Below are 14653 nucleotides of genomic sequence, written 5' to 3' on the forward strand. Positions count from 1 at the left end.
AAGTCATATTTGTCTTTCTCTGACTAATTTCATTTAGCATAATACCCTCTAGTTCCATCCACATAGATGCAAATGGCAAGATTTCATTCATTTTGATTGCCGAGTAATACTCCATTGTATATGTATACCACTTCTTCTTTATCCATTCATCCGTCGATGGTCATTTGGGCTCTTTCCATACTTTGGCTATTGTTGATAGTGCTGCTATAAACATGGGGTGCATGTGTCCATTTGAAACAGCACACCTGTATCCCTTGGATAAATACCTAGTAGTGCAATTGCTGGGTCGTAGGGTAGTTCTATTTTTAGTTATTTGAGGAACCTCCATACTGTTTTCCAGAGTGGCTGCACCAGCTTGCATTCCCACTAACAATGCAAAAGAGATCCTCTTTCTCTGCATCCTTGCCAACATCTGTTGTTGCCTGAGTTGTTAATGTTAGCCATTCTGACTGGTGTAAGGTGGTATCTCATTGTGATTTTGATTTGTATTTCCCTGATGATGGGTGAGTGATGTTGAGCATTTTTTCAGGTGTTGGTTGGCCATCTGGATGTCTTCTTTGGAGAAGTGTCTACTCATGTCTTTTGCCCATTTCTTCACTGGATTATTTGTTTTTTGGGTGTTGAGTTTGATAAGTTCTTTAAAGATTTTGGATACTAACCCTTTATCTGATACGTTGTTTGCAAATATCTTCTCCCATTCTGTCAGTTGCCTTTTAGTTTTGCTGATTGTTTCCTTTGCTGTGCAGAGGCTTTTTATTTTGATGAGGTCCCAATAGTTCATTTTTGCTTTTGTTTCTCTTGCCTCCAGAGATGTGTTGAGTAAGAAGTTACTGCGGCCAAGATCAAAGAGATTTTGCCTGCTTTCTCCTCGAGGATTCTGATGGCTTCCTGTCTTACGTTGAGGTCTTTCATCCATTTTGAGTTTATTTTTGTGTATGGTGTAAGAACATGGTCCAGGTTCATTCTTCTTCATGTCGCTGTCCAGTTTTCCCAGCACCACTTGCTGAAGAGACTGTCTGTATTCCATTGGATATTCTTTCCTGCTTTATCAAAGATTAGTTGGTCATACATTCGTGGGTCCATTTCTGGGTTCTCTATTCTGTTACATTGATCTGAGTGTCTGTTCTTGTGCCAGTCCAATTTTCTAATTCAGCATTAGTGGGTCATGAATCAACTTAATGGATCACAGTCAACAAACTGAATAGAAAAGAATGGAATAGAATATATGAATGTACTGCCCTAGTAAAAGTAAGGATTGTTTTATTAAACATTTCTAACTCCAAGTGACAGGAAAAAAAAAAAAAAAGCTTGGAAACACTGCTTAATCCCATGTTCTCAAACAACAGGTTGCCTAAGAATCATCTAGACCTCAAGTCCAAAAGATTCTGATTCAGTTAATCTGGAATGGGAATCAAGAGCCTGCATTTTTAGAAGGCACTATAGGAGAATCTGATGCAGACAGTCTTGAGGTTGTGCTTTGAAAAACTATGCCCCATATAATGCAGAAGCAAGCTCTTCTGTACATGCATGTCTTCTCCAGAAGGTTCCCAAGACACCAGAAGACATTCTTTTGCCGCAGAAAACCACCTCAGTACAAAAGTGCAGGGTTTGGTGGCATGTGCCCACTAATTACAGCCATGTTCTTGTATTGGTCTGCAGACTGTTCCCGTACCTGCCTCCATTCTTAGATATTAATTACTAGGCCATCGACATGTCTGAGAAGGGTGATAACCATGACTAAGATCTGGATCTCTTACATCGTTAAGTGGCATATGAAGGGAGCTGGTGTCAATAATGTGTCCTTAAGTGTTCTTTGACCTTGATTATTCCTAATTGCTAATACTTTAACTAAATCCTACTACACTACTAGGCCCCAGGATTTGGGCTTGGCATTGGAGGGAACACAAAGATGACTGCCCTGGACGTCTTCACCCCATCCCAACACACAGAAAGCAAGAAAGTGGCTCAGCAAATATTTTGTCTTTGCTTTTTGCAGAGGTGCCTCGTGGGTTTCAGATACCAGGGAAGTGGCTTCTTATAATCAGAGATGATGGGACTACACCCTCCAGTTTCACACTTTTCTTCCTTCTTCCACACACCAAAGGGAAACATTGTTCATGTCTTTAAGGAAATATATCCTCTACTGGTCCTATTATCAAGGCATCACAAAATAATATGTCATCCTAGAAACCATGGTCTCCAAAAGGTTTTGAGAAACATAACGAAAGGATTGGGCATGTGCTGGAGTATTGGCAATTAGTACATTTAGGAAGACTCATGTTTTACCGATATTCCTCCCAGTGAGGTGCTAAGTAAAAACAGTCTTTGGATTATAGAGAGGCTTAAAGCCCTCCCTTATTCACAAATCACTTGAAGGTAGGGGCGCCTGGATGGCTCAGTCCGTTAAGTGTCCGGCTTCAGCTCAAGTCATGGTCTCCCGGTTCGTGGGTTCAAGCCCCGCGTCAGGCTCTGTGCTGAGTTCAGAGCCTGGAGCCTGCTTCGGATTCTGTGTCTCCCTCTCTCTCTGCCCCTCCCCTACTCAGGCTATGTGTGTGTGTGTGTATGTCTCCCTCTCTTTCTCTCTCTCTCTCTCTCTAAAATAAATAATAAAAACATTTAAAAAATACTTTTAAAAAATCACTTTTAAATCTAGTTGGTTCAACAACTAACTTAATTTGATCATCTTAAAGGATGTTCATCAAAGGGTTTAACATAGTAATTGCTGGCTAGTGGGACTGTCGATTTTAATTTTCTCCTTTATAACTTTGTGTTTTTTTTCTATAGTACATATGGATTACTTTTACAATTGGGAAAAATATATTTTGTATATCTTTAGAAATCATAAAAAGCATCTCAGATAAGGTAGACTGACTTCTTTATGTGTTTCAAAGAAGTTCTAGATGAAAGACTTAGTAAGTACTCATGCAGGTTTCTTTTTAATAGGATCCCATTCTCAATGCTCAAAGATGTATTACTTAACAGCAGGTAAAGAACCAGAAGGCTTTCCAGAATGGCCATTTATTGATTCAAAAATTGTAATACATCTACTTCACAATAAATCAATTCATTCTCTAAGTATAGACACTCTAGGTGACCCCAAACTTATACAACCCAGAGATCTCTGGCTAACATAACAATAACACCCTCAAATAAAGCCTTTGTGAAGATGATGTTTTTTCCATTTTGGCGAGAACACATTTTCAGCATAAAACAGCTTTGGAGGACGGGAGTCCAACAGGCAAACATGTGCTCCTACTGTTCCCACAAAAGCAAAGCAGTTTTGCCAACTGTTAGAAACATGATAAAATCATGGCATATAAATTATGTAAACAAAACATGTTCTATTTGTTCCATAACAGTATAAAATCATGTTAATTTTCATCCAGATAGAAAGGCTTTAACCCTCTAAATCCAAATAATCTAAGGCCCTCATTGCCACCCAAATATTTAAAAAAAAATTTTTTTAATGTTTATTTTTTAGAGACAGAGAGAGAGAGAACATGAGTGAAGGAGGGGCAGAGAGAGAGGGAGACAGAATCTGAAGCAAGCTCCAGGCTCTGAGTTGTCAACACAGAGCCCAACATGAGGCTCGAACTCACAAACCACGAGATCATGACCTAAGCTGAAGTTGGATGCTCAACCGACTGAGCCACCCAGGCGCCCCTCACCCAAATATTTTTGATGTGGTATGCCTAAACTTTTGGGATGCCCTCTTCTGACCTTGTAAGAGTTTCCCATGTATGTAGATAAGTATTGTCTAAATAATAGACAGTGAGTCAAAGATTTGGAATAAGATTAGGTCTATCATGAAATCCTTTGGAGATGGTCAACCAAGGCTCCACTCAAATGTTACCACTATCAATTTTTTTAAAGCTCAGGTGTAGAGACAAGCATTTAGGGGAGGAAAAAAAAAAAAAAAAAAAAACAAATTATTTAAAATAATTAAACCTATTTATTTTGAATTTTTACTGAATAGCAGGGTAGAAAAAGCCCATGCTGATGTTTTGTTCACCAAAGCATTGTTATCACCAGAAATAGAAGAAACCTCATAATCTGATCTAGAACTTTGGAAGAGAATGGAAAATAGAACATCACAAGAGATCTGAAATGGTAATATTCTAAAGATTTGGGGGGTGGGTGACATTTTTGTCAACACTAACAGGAGTTTTCACTGATTGTATTCAGATTCACTGGATTTTAAGTCTGTTTGTTTGTTTTTCTCTTTGTAACTTAAAAAATATCATTGCTCCACAAAACAACTCCTAAGGAGGTAGCTGGGACTGAGGCTAGTGTCTAATTTAATTCAAGAGCTTATTCTAGGGCTCAGAGAATATCTGGATAGGACTGTGGACAAGGAGTGTGTGGCACAGCCTGCATTACTTGCCTCAAAACCCGTTCAGCCTCAGTAACAGAACCCAAAAGTTTAGCTGGGCGCATGGTCATGAAGCGAAAAGGACTTTCCCAGCCTCCCTTTCATTGAGGCTTGGCCACGTGACTAAGTTTCAGCCATGAAATGTAAGTGGAAGCATTGTTTGGGACTTCCGGAAAGTCTCCTTTGTTTTTATTATTATTTTTTTAATGCTTATTTATTTTAGAGAGAGGGAGAGAGACAGAGCACTCGCGGGGGAGGGGCAGAGAGAGAGGGAGACACAGGATCCGAAGCAGGCTCCAGGCTCTGGGCAGGACGGAGGGCTCAAATTCACACGCTGTGAGATCATGACCTGAGTGGAAGCCAGATGCTTAACCAACTGCGCCCCTGGAAAGTCTCCTTCAAAAGTGAGGGGGAGAGATATGCCCAAGGACACACAACCAGTAGGTTGTGGAACTGGACTCAAACTGCTCTAACTGTGTGATTCTACTGCATCCTAAGGACATAGTGAAATCTTGTGAACCATCTACAGCAGAGTTTGGCAAGCTTAGGTCTGCAAGCTAAGAATCATTTTTACCTTTGTAAATGGTTGAAAAACAATCTAAAGGATATTTTGTGGCAGTTTCAGGGTCAATAAGTAAAGTTTCATTGGAACACAGCCACATTCATTCACTTACATGTTGCTTCTGGCACCTTTTACAATGACAGGGCTGAATGGTTGTGACAAAGTTGCCATGACCTACAAAGACTAAAATGTTTATTATCTGGCCCTTCACAAAAAAAAAAAAAAAGAAAGAAAGAAAAGAAAAGAAAAAAAAAAAAGAAATGTACTGATCTGTTACCCACAGAAAGGGAGGAGGTATGGAGTCAAGAGGGTGTGTGGCTAGGTAGGAACAGTGCGACTCTGGTAGCCATTCTAGAAGTTCAAGTGGGCCAGAGATGAAGTGTCACTGCCTAGTAAAATCAGGTGCTCATAAGCATTTGTTCACGTGACAAAACATGTAAGTATGGCCAGCAAGCACATAAAAAAAGATCCACAGAGTGTATTATGCTAAGTGAAATTAGAGAAAGACAAATATCATATGACTTCACTCACATGAGGACTTTAAGAGACAAAACAGATGAACATAAGGGAAGGGAAACAAAAATAATATAACAACAGGGAGGGGGACAAAACAGAAGAGACTCTTAAATATGGAGAACAAACAGAGGGTTACTGGAGGGGGTGTGGGAGAGGGGATGGGCTAAATGGTTCAGGGGCACTAAGAAATCTGAAATCACTGTTGCACTATATGCTAACTAATTTGGATGTAAATTAAAAAAAAAAAAAGATCTACAGCACCAGTAGTCATCGAAGAAATGCAAATGAAAACCATGAGACACTACCACACACCCACTAGAATGGCTATAATTAAAATGACTACATATTGGTGAGAATGTGGAGTAACAGGAACTCAGATATTGCTGGTGGAAATATAAAATGGTACAAACACTCTGGGAAAACAGTTTGGCAGCTTATTTTAAATTTAAGGATCCACTTACCATATGACCCAGCCATTCCACTCCTAAATATTTCCCCACAAGAAATGAAAACATATATCTGAACAAAAGCTGGCCCCAAACTGGAAACATTCCAAATGCCCACTAACAGGTGAATGGATAGACCAATTGTGGCATATCCATACAGTGGAATAATACTCAGCAATAAAAAGAGACAAACTACAAATACATCAACAACATGGATGGACATCAGATACGTAATGCCGAATAAAAGAAGCCAGACTCCAAAGAGAACCCTTTCTATATGGGTTCCCCACTTTTTGAAGGTTTGTGTTACACTACTTTGCTTTTACGAAAGACTTACATCGGTATGTGTTTTCACTAACCAAAAGAAATCCAAAGAGGATATTTGATGGAATATCAAGGCAAAAAGCAAGTAGCATCCAGTGCTTGTTTTGCAGTAGGTTATAGAGGCAGCATATACCCCAAGTAGTGAAAGTGGCCCACCAAGCTCCCTCCCCAGGAACTACACGAACACCTCAGCATCAAGCTGCCACAGCTTCGAATTGGATCTGTGAGCACCTGTGCTTTATCTCAATTTATATTGTGCATCCATTAGCAAGATGTATCCTTCTTGGGTCTGGGAACACTCAGACAATCTTCCATATTTATTAATGGTAAATGCTTCTTTGCTTTACAACATTTGGCTTACGAAACTTTCATAGAATGCTCTATTTTCAGATAGTGGGGAAAATCTGCACTTGTATTTGTTTAGAACTCTAGGAAAGACAGGTTTATTCCACACTGACAGATCCTTGTCTCATGGGTGTTACTCTCAATGGTTGCTTGGGTGGGGCTTGGGTTGGGGAGGTTTAGTGGGAAAGGGCACCCAGAGACCTTTTAGGGTAATGCTAATGTTCTAGATCTGGATTGTAGTGGTGGTTACACAGGTGTATGTATTTGTGTGTGTGTGTGTGTGTGTGTGTGTATTTATATATATATGTATATTTATATATATATAAATTTTTAAAAAGGGGCCCACATCTTCAGGACCCAATAACAGGGAGGAGCACTGATGCTGAGCATCACCATGAATCCATGCAGTCATAAGAAATCCACATGGAAGAGAAGAACAAAGATAAAAAGGTTACTTTCCAGGCAGAGTTTTTCTGATCCTACAAGGAAGTGGCCTCAAACAAAGTCTTCTTTGTAGGCTCCTTGCTGTAGGGCATTTTTGAGCCAGGAAAAGCCCAGCTTTTATCCTATATCAAGGGTTGCAAAGATCCTAGAAATGAGGCCTTTAGTACTCGGACCTTTGGATTTCTCTAAACTGAATAAAAATTATGAATACCCTCTTATTCAGTTTCTCTGAAGTTTCCAATCAGCAAGTTACCCACTTGGATTCTTCAACTGGGAAACGAAACACATTTACCTGCACTAAAAATGTAGTCAGTTGGTTTGATCTAAGTCCCTGAGGGAAACTTGATCCATCAAGGTAACTGGACCTAGTCAGTTGGAAGTTCAGGATGTAGTTGCTGACAATTAAGTCTGCTTTAGTTTCAGCTAAATTAAAGTGGTCGTCTTTCCTCATAAGAAACATACACTAGCTGCTCAGAGTTGAAAGAGTAACATTCTAGCCAATCTGAGGTGTAGGGACAAAGTTCAATAAAATCGGCATCTGATTTCTCCTTTTGGGTAAAATTTGGATGATGGGGAAGGTTGTGACCCAGCCACTGAAATTAGAGAGAGATGGAAGAAGAATGGTTTTATCTGGGAATGGCCAGATGGAGCAGACGGTTCTTGAGGAATAAAAGAAAATCTCTGAGTCTCCTTCCACAGGAAGCCTGAAGCAATACCCAGGAGACGAGATTGTTAAGGGAGCCAAGGAGGGATTCAAGTAACAAAGTGATCTGTATTTGCAAGTCTTTCCAGAAGAGGGGGAAGGCCACTTCATTTTGCCTCTCAATTGAGTTAGAATTAAAAAGAAAAAAAGTTTTTTTAAAATACCAGTTTCAAATAACAACCAAGATAAATCCCTGAGAGAAATCACAACGGAATATAATGATTCTAGTCCTAAGACAATGAGACAGGTAAGGAAAACACCTTCAAAGAAAGGTGCTTGGGAAGATGGGAATGATAGAGAAATTTATGTTTGATCTAGATTCTCTGAACCAATTGTGCAAATCCAAGATAAAGGGTGGGACCCTTATCAGTGATCTGTGGTGGGTGGTAAGAAAGAGGAAAAAGGGCTTAATGTAAGTCTTCTCAGGAGTCTTACACAACTGCAGAAGAGAATGGAATTTATAAAGCTATAAATTGAATCTATTCAGTCTAGAATTCAACTGAGTGAGGGCTTCAGGTTTTGGGGCAAGTCCTCAAAAGTAGCCAACAAAGTATAAAGAATTAGTTCATAATCAAAAGAGGCTAAGAAGACCCTGGCAATATGCAATGGGCAATGCCAGAGCGGGAAGCTCAAAAGCGGTTTCAGAGATCATTTCAAAGGAGAAAGCGCAAAGCTTGTAAGAAGCCAGATAAGTTTGCAGAATGCTGCAAATTATGGAAGAAGCAGTGGTGTAGCTCTGGATGTGATGCCTGGAGCTGCTGCAGCCATCTTGCTCAGCTTGATGTTAACATCATAATGACACTTTCTCCTACAACACAACACAAAAGATGGCAGAAAGAGTTGGAAAGAGTCTGTGTCCTTGATGACATCACTGTGCCAATGAACAGAGGCAACCACCCCTGAAGCCTGCCCTGCACTTGGAGTTCCTGTTGTAAGAGCTAATTCTGCTGTTTAGTCTTTGAGTTTGGGTTTGTTACTTGCAGCCCAAAGCATAAGAGATAGATTCCTCTGTACTACTTCCTGTACTCGCCTTCATGCGGCCAGATATTTATACATTTTCGTGTGTTCTCTTCGCTATGCCATCTTTTAGACTTCTGAACAATCTCAGGTAAAAGATTTTTTTATGCACTTGTGTACACACACACACGCACACACACACACACTTACTCATTTTTCTGAAAGTTAAGATGTTTCTATTTCCCATACATTTTGGAAGAGGCGTGTTATAGTCATGGCTCCTACTCCTACAGTTGCTGGTGCTGTGAAGGTTATGAATGCTACTGAACCATATTTTGGAAACAAAAATAAAATTTTAGCTAATTATACCTACCAATGTGGTGCTGTAATCTATGAATGTCTTAAGCCACTTAAGATGAAGCAACCGTACATCTTACAAGCTCAGATGTGTAGGCATAGTAAGTGTCCCTGTTAATTCAAAGCTTGCTGATTGCCCTCAAGTGACAAATGCAACAAACCTTCACTATCACAGGAAATGTGCTGGGGAATTTTCCTGCAATTTTACCACAGGTATTTATCTTTTAGGAATCATGTCTAAATTTGCATTTAAATTAAATGCATTAAATTAGAGATGAGTACAGTTACAGAAGGGATGGGGTAAAAAAATCACTTAGAGTATTGGCAAAAGAATGCTCCATTAGGCCATCCAAACAAGCTAAATAATCTCAAACTTGGTTATAAAAATTAGTTTTACTCTTAAAATTATAGAGGTACTTTTCAATCTGGAGGCTGTCTCAAAGGTCCATGACTCAATTTTCTCAAACTTGAGGCTTTAGTTGTTCATATTCTGTGTATATAATAAGCTTCAAGGAGGGCCTAATCTTCTATGTCCCAGTGTGGTCCTCCATAACTTTTTTAAAGCGTGTATGTGTATGTATATATATATATATATATATATATATATATATATATAGTATATATATAGTATATATGCAGTATATATAGTATACAGTATATATATATACAGTATATATAGTATATATATATATATATACACACACATATAGTATATAGTATACTATATATATACTATATATATATATATATATATATATATATACTTTTTTTTTTAACCAGTAATTCTTATTTCACTGCCAAAAGGAATAATCAAAATTTAGTTTTTGCTAAACTATCAGCAAAATTTACATCCAATCTAACCCAGTATTCATATCTAAGATGAATACCATGTACAATCAACTTCTTCCCTTATGTTTCCATCACCACCACTCTGGCCTGAGCTACCGTTATCTCACACCTGAATGACTGGACTTATCACCTCCGCTCCACTCAACGCTTGTCCTTCTTCCAGCTCAAACAAGGGGATCCTCTGAAAACTCAAGTCCGACCTCAAGCCTCATCTCCTCATTCTCTCCCCTGTACAGCCACCCAAACTTCCTTCTCATACCTCTTTCCTGACTGTTCTTTCCTATCATAGATTCTTGCACATTCTAGCCCTTTTATCTGGGGAATACTTTCCTTCCTTGTACACGTACACAACATTCAGTCAGTCTTCAGCCTGAGCACTATTTTAAGACTTCCTTAGTACAGTCAAATTCTCTTGTTCTAGACTCTCATATAACCTCATACTTCTTCCTACTACCTGTTAAATTTGCATTTTTATATTCCTCTGTGGTTGTCTGGTAACTGGTGGTGTTACACTAAACTGTAAGCTTTATGAGCAGGGGTTTTATCTGCTTTTACTCACCATTACATGCCCAAGGTTGGGCACAGCAGTGGAGGCTCAACATATTTGTTGGATGAAAAAATAATTTTGGCAAACATTTTCTCTCATACACAATAGTCTCAGAAGAAACATGAGTCTTATCATTTGTTTGTTTGTTTTCCCTGGTTGTTTTCAGTGATCAAAGGAACTCAATATGGATTCTTTGGCTAAAAGATTTGTCCTTTTAAAACATGTAATGAGAAGAAAGACCTGGACCTTCTTAGCACCCATCCCTTTTGGAGGCTGGTGGTAGACTATGGATGGCATAAAAAGATACTGCCAGAATGCAAATGTCCTACTACTTGTGACCACAAGATATCAACACCAGGACCATTGCCTTCTCTTGTCCCTAGAAATAGTTTCATCAAGTGAGGAATTACTCAGCCTCCTGCTTGTCCCCTTTTCTGAAGCTGACATCCTACTCAGCATTTGAACCCTAGTAGAAGCTAGAATCCTATTCAATCTAATTTCAAAATAATGATACCAGCTCTATCTCTTCATTTTCTCCTTTTAAAGGCCGTGTTAAGTTGCTTTCCTGAATTTTATTCTTGTGACACCAATCAAGGTATAAAGGAGTGGGGGTTGGTGGGTCGGGAAATAGTGCCTTGTTCACAAACGTTAGGTTGAAGAACTGGTTTAATCTTAACATCTCAGAGGAAGTATACAATGGTTACAAAATCTCTCTTCTGGGAAAAGCTGCCTTCATTTTCACTTTCTGTGCCCCCCTTCCCCGCTCGCCCCCCCCCCCTTTTTTTTTAATGTTCTTGTAAAAGATTCTACTAAGATAGATTGGAAGTTCCAAGGCAAGTTCTCTTAATCTGGAGTGATAAACAAGATTTAGCAATTGTGAAACCCTTGAAAACATATGCTAAATTTTGAGTGCATGTTTTGGGAGTACATTCTTCCGGAGAAAGACTGTGGGTTTTATGTCAGATTCTGTCTCTAGCATCTAGTACAGTGCCTGGCATGCAACAGATACTTAATAAATATATGAGTAAGGAATGAGAAAATGAATGAATGAGATGCCCTTAAAGACACTGAGAAGGAATGGCTACAGAAGTAAGTTATCTGATTCAAGGAAAAGAGTAGTGGCAGAGAAGCCAAGGAAAAAAAGATTTTATGAAAAGGCAGTGGTTAAACTGCCATCTGTTGAAGAATAGTCAAGTCAGATGAGGTCTGAAAAGTGCTCAGTGGATTTAGAAACAGAGTGGCAGCTGGAGACCTTTAAAACTGATAGCTTCCTTTGGGGTAAAACATTGCAGTTGGTTGAAGAATAGGAATACAAAGTAAGGAACTGTGGATAGAGACAACTCTTTCATAAACCACGGAGAATGATGAGTTGCTATAGGAAGGTTTTAGTTTTTTAAGATAGAAAAGGCTTGAAAATACCTAAATGCCAATGGGAAAGAGCCAAAGATAAGTAAAGGAACAAAGGTCCGAAGAAACAGGACTGGGAAGGGATCCAGAGCTTTGTATCAGAAGAGGGTCATCTTTTCCATTGTGAAAGGAGGAAAGAAAAAGAATGGGTACCAATTAAGCAAGTTAGAAGGTTTGGTGGTACTAATTTGAGAAAGATTGCATCTTATGGGTTCTATTTTCTCTGAGATAATGAGAGGTAAAATAATCTGCTGAGAATGAAGGGGTACAGGGGTGGGTAGATACAAGGGGAAGGTCTTAGGTGAGCAGAAATTTAAAATAGCTCCTGTGGAGAAAGGGAAACAGGGAAGAATTGCCAGGCAAAATCGTGAACCTGTATTTGTTGTGCTGCTAGTGTTCTCTGATGGGTGCTTTTTCTCTAGGAAGTCTTTTAAGCAGAAAGCGGTTTCTAAGAAGAATCCCTACTCACTAGAAGCTAGTGAGCCTTCTCTAGAGGCTTCTCTCTTGAGACTGAGTAACTCAAATTCAGGTTCAGAACTGTGAAGATATCATTTCTGTATTACATACAGAAAGTATGGTGGCTTTGATATTAAAGGTAAGAAGTCATTGATATTATTTTAAATACATAGAATATAAAAGTTTGCCTTTTAGGTACCTAAGAATGGCAACAGGAAAGGTTTTTTTGTACTGGGAGCTAAAAATCACTGTCAAAACCAAAGCCTGAAAATAACTACGAGAGGGCCACATTGGTAGGCCCATTAACTGGAGCAATCAGCTCTCAAGAGCTTTATCCTGTCACTTGATAATGTCAGGGTCAACAAATCCATGACAAAAAGAGGGACATCTTGAGAAAGAAATCCCAGAGGAAAAACTGGTGAGAGTGATTGTCCCCAAAACAGATGGAGGACTCTCTCCTGTCTACTCCATTGCAGACAAAGCCAAGTTCAGTCTCTCAAGTTCAGTAGTTACCTGGTCATCAAGCAGAGGGGATATGTCATGTCCAACCCCCAGACTGATGCACATTCTCTCTGTAGTTTTCCTCTCCCTTTGGCTACAGACATCCAGAAGTAGCCGGTGGCATTAGATACCTCATCATTGTTACTTCCCTCTATGCTTCCTGCCTTGGCTTGAAACTTACCATGAGGGTAGGTACTGAACCAAGGGCTAAGACGAGTACTTTCTACACTCTCCATCTAGCCAAACCCACTCTGTCCCTAAAACAGTTCAGCAGTCCAAACACGGAAGCAGAGGAGACGGTTTGGAAGGAAGTCTAAAGTGATCGTGAAGAGCATGGTTCCTAGGAGCAAACTGCTTGGGTTCATATTCTAAAGACACTACTTAGAGGATAGAAACTGCTTTAGTTTCCTCATCAGCAAAATGGAAATGATAATAATGCCTGTCTCGTAGGGCTGCTATGCAGATTACAGGAGACAATCCTGGTAAACTTGGAGAATTGTCTGGAATACAAGAAGCACACAGCATATGTTAGCTATTATCATCTCTGACCTATGGCTGGGTTTTGCTGAGTAGGTTTAACAGAAAGACAAGATTGCAAGAGTGCCGTGGTTGAAATGATGAGAAGTGAAAAGCAGAAGAAACTGATAAAGTAGCACAGTCAAGGGCCTGGAGTTCTTGAAGTTGAAATCATTCCATTAGAGGAAATTAGCAGAAAGTAGAAGAGTTTAAGTTTTGTTTTTTTTTTAATGTTTATTTTGAGAGAGAGAGCGCTCATGAATGGGGAAATGGCAGAGAAAGAGGGAGAGAGAGAGAAATAGAAGAGTCTAAGGTTTTTTTTTTAATGTTTATTTTGAGAGAGAGAGAGAGAGAGAGAGAGAGAAAGCACAATCAGGGAAGGGCCAGAGAAAGAGGGAGATAGAATCCCAAGCAGGTTCTGTGCTATTGGTGCAGAGCTTGACATGGGGTTTGATTCCAGGAACTGTGAGATCATGACCTGAGCCAAAATCAAGAGTCAGATGCTCAACCGACGGAGCCACCCAGGTTCCCCTATTTTAAACTTTTAAGGGTGAAGTTGACATAAGTGATGACAAGGTCCAGGGAGTGGGTAGCTTTATAGAAAAGGTAAGGACATTGAATTTGAGGAGGCCAAGCAATCAAGAGGCCAGGATATTGGCTGGGTTATCCACATGGAATTTTATGTAACCTGCCATAAAGGTGGGACTTGGGGAAGGGAGGGAATCTGCAAGTCAGGTACCAAAGTCTTCGGAGGATGAAAGGAAATGAATAAGGATGAAGCACATGGACAGAAAAGGGCCCGAAAGTGGTGCAGTCAGACTGTGTTGAACATGCATAAAGATCAGAGCCCAGGAGTGAGGAAGCCAACTGCTCCTTGTGATGCCGACTGAGGCTAGTTGGTGGGAAAGGATGATAGAGCCAAGAATGCTAAATATTTAACATTGCTTAGGAGAGTCTAGTCCAGTGATAAACTGTCCTATCCTAACACTGTCTCTGTTGAGGAACACAGCCCCCCTAATATTTAGCGTGCTTCCTCAAAGGAACCTGGCTATCCAAGGTATCACAGTTCTATGAAGCCACTCTCCTCCCTCTTAGCATGCTCTAGACCTCAGAAAGGATCACCCGTGTCTCTCTCTACCCTGTACATACTCTCCTCACAGTACAGATCATCCTCCATTGCACTTACATGTTTAAATGTCACTCTCATATAGATACTTCCAGGGTTGTTGCAAGATACAGTGATCTTTTCATGTTTGTCTCTTAGCCCTGGGCAGGCATTCATAAATGTCATTTGTGAAACAAGAGACTTCTCACGGTCACCAAATTGGGAGGCAGAGCATAAAAAGAATTT

This window comes from Leopardus geoffroyi, chromosome D2 (assembly GCF_018350155.1).
Source record: "Leopardus geoffroyi isolate Oge1 chromosome D2, O.geoffroyi_Oge1_pat1.0, whole genome shotgun sequence".
NCBI classification, from domain to species: domain Eukaryota; kingdom Metazoa; phylum Chordata; class Mammalia; order Carnivora; family Felidae; genus Leopardus; species Leopardus geoffroyi.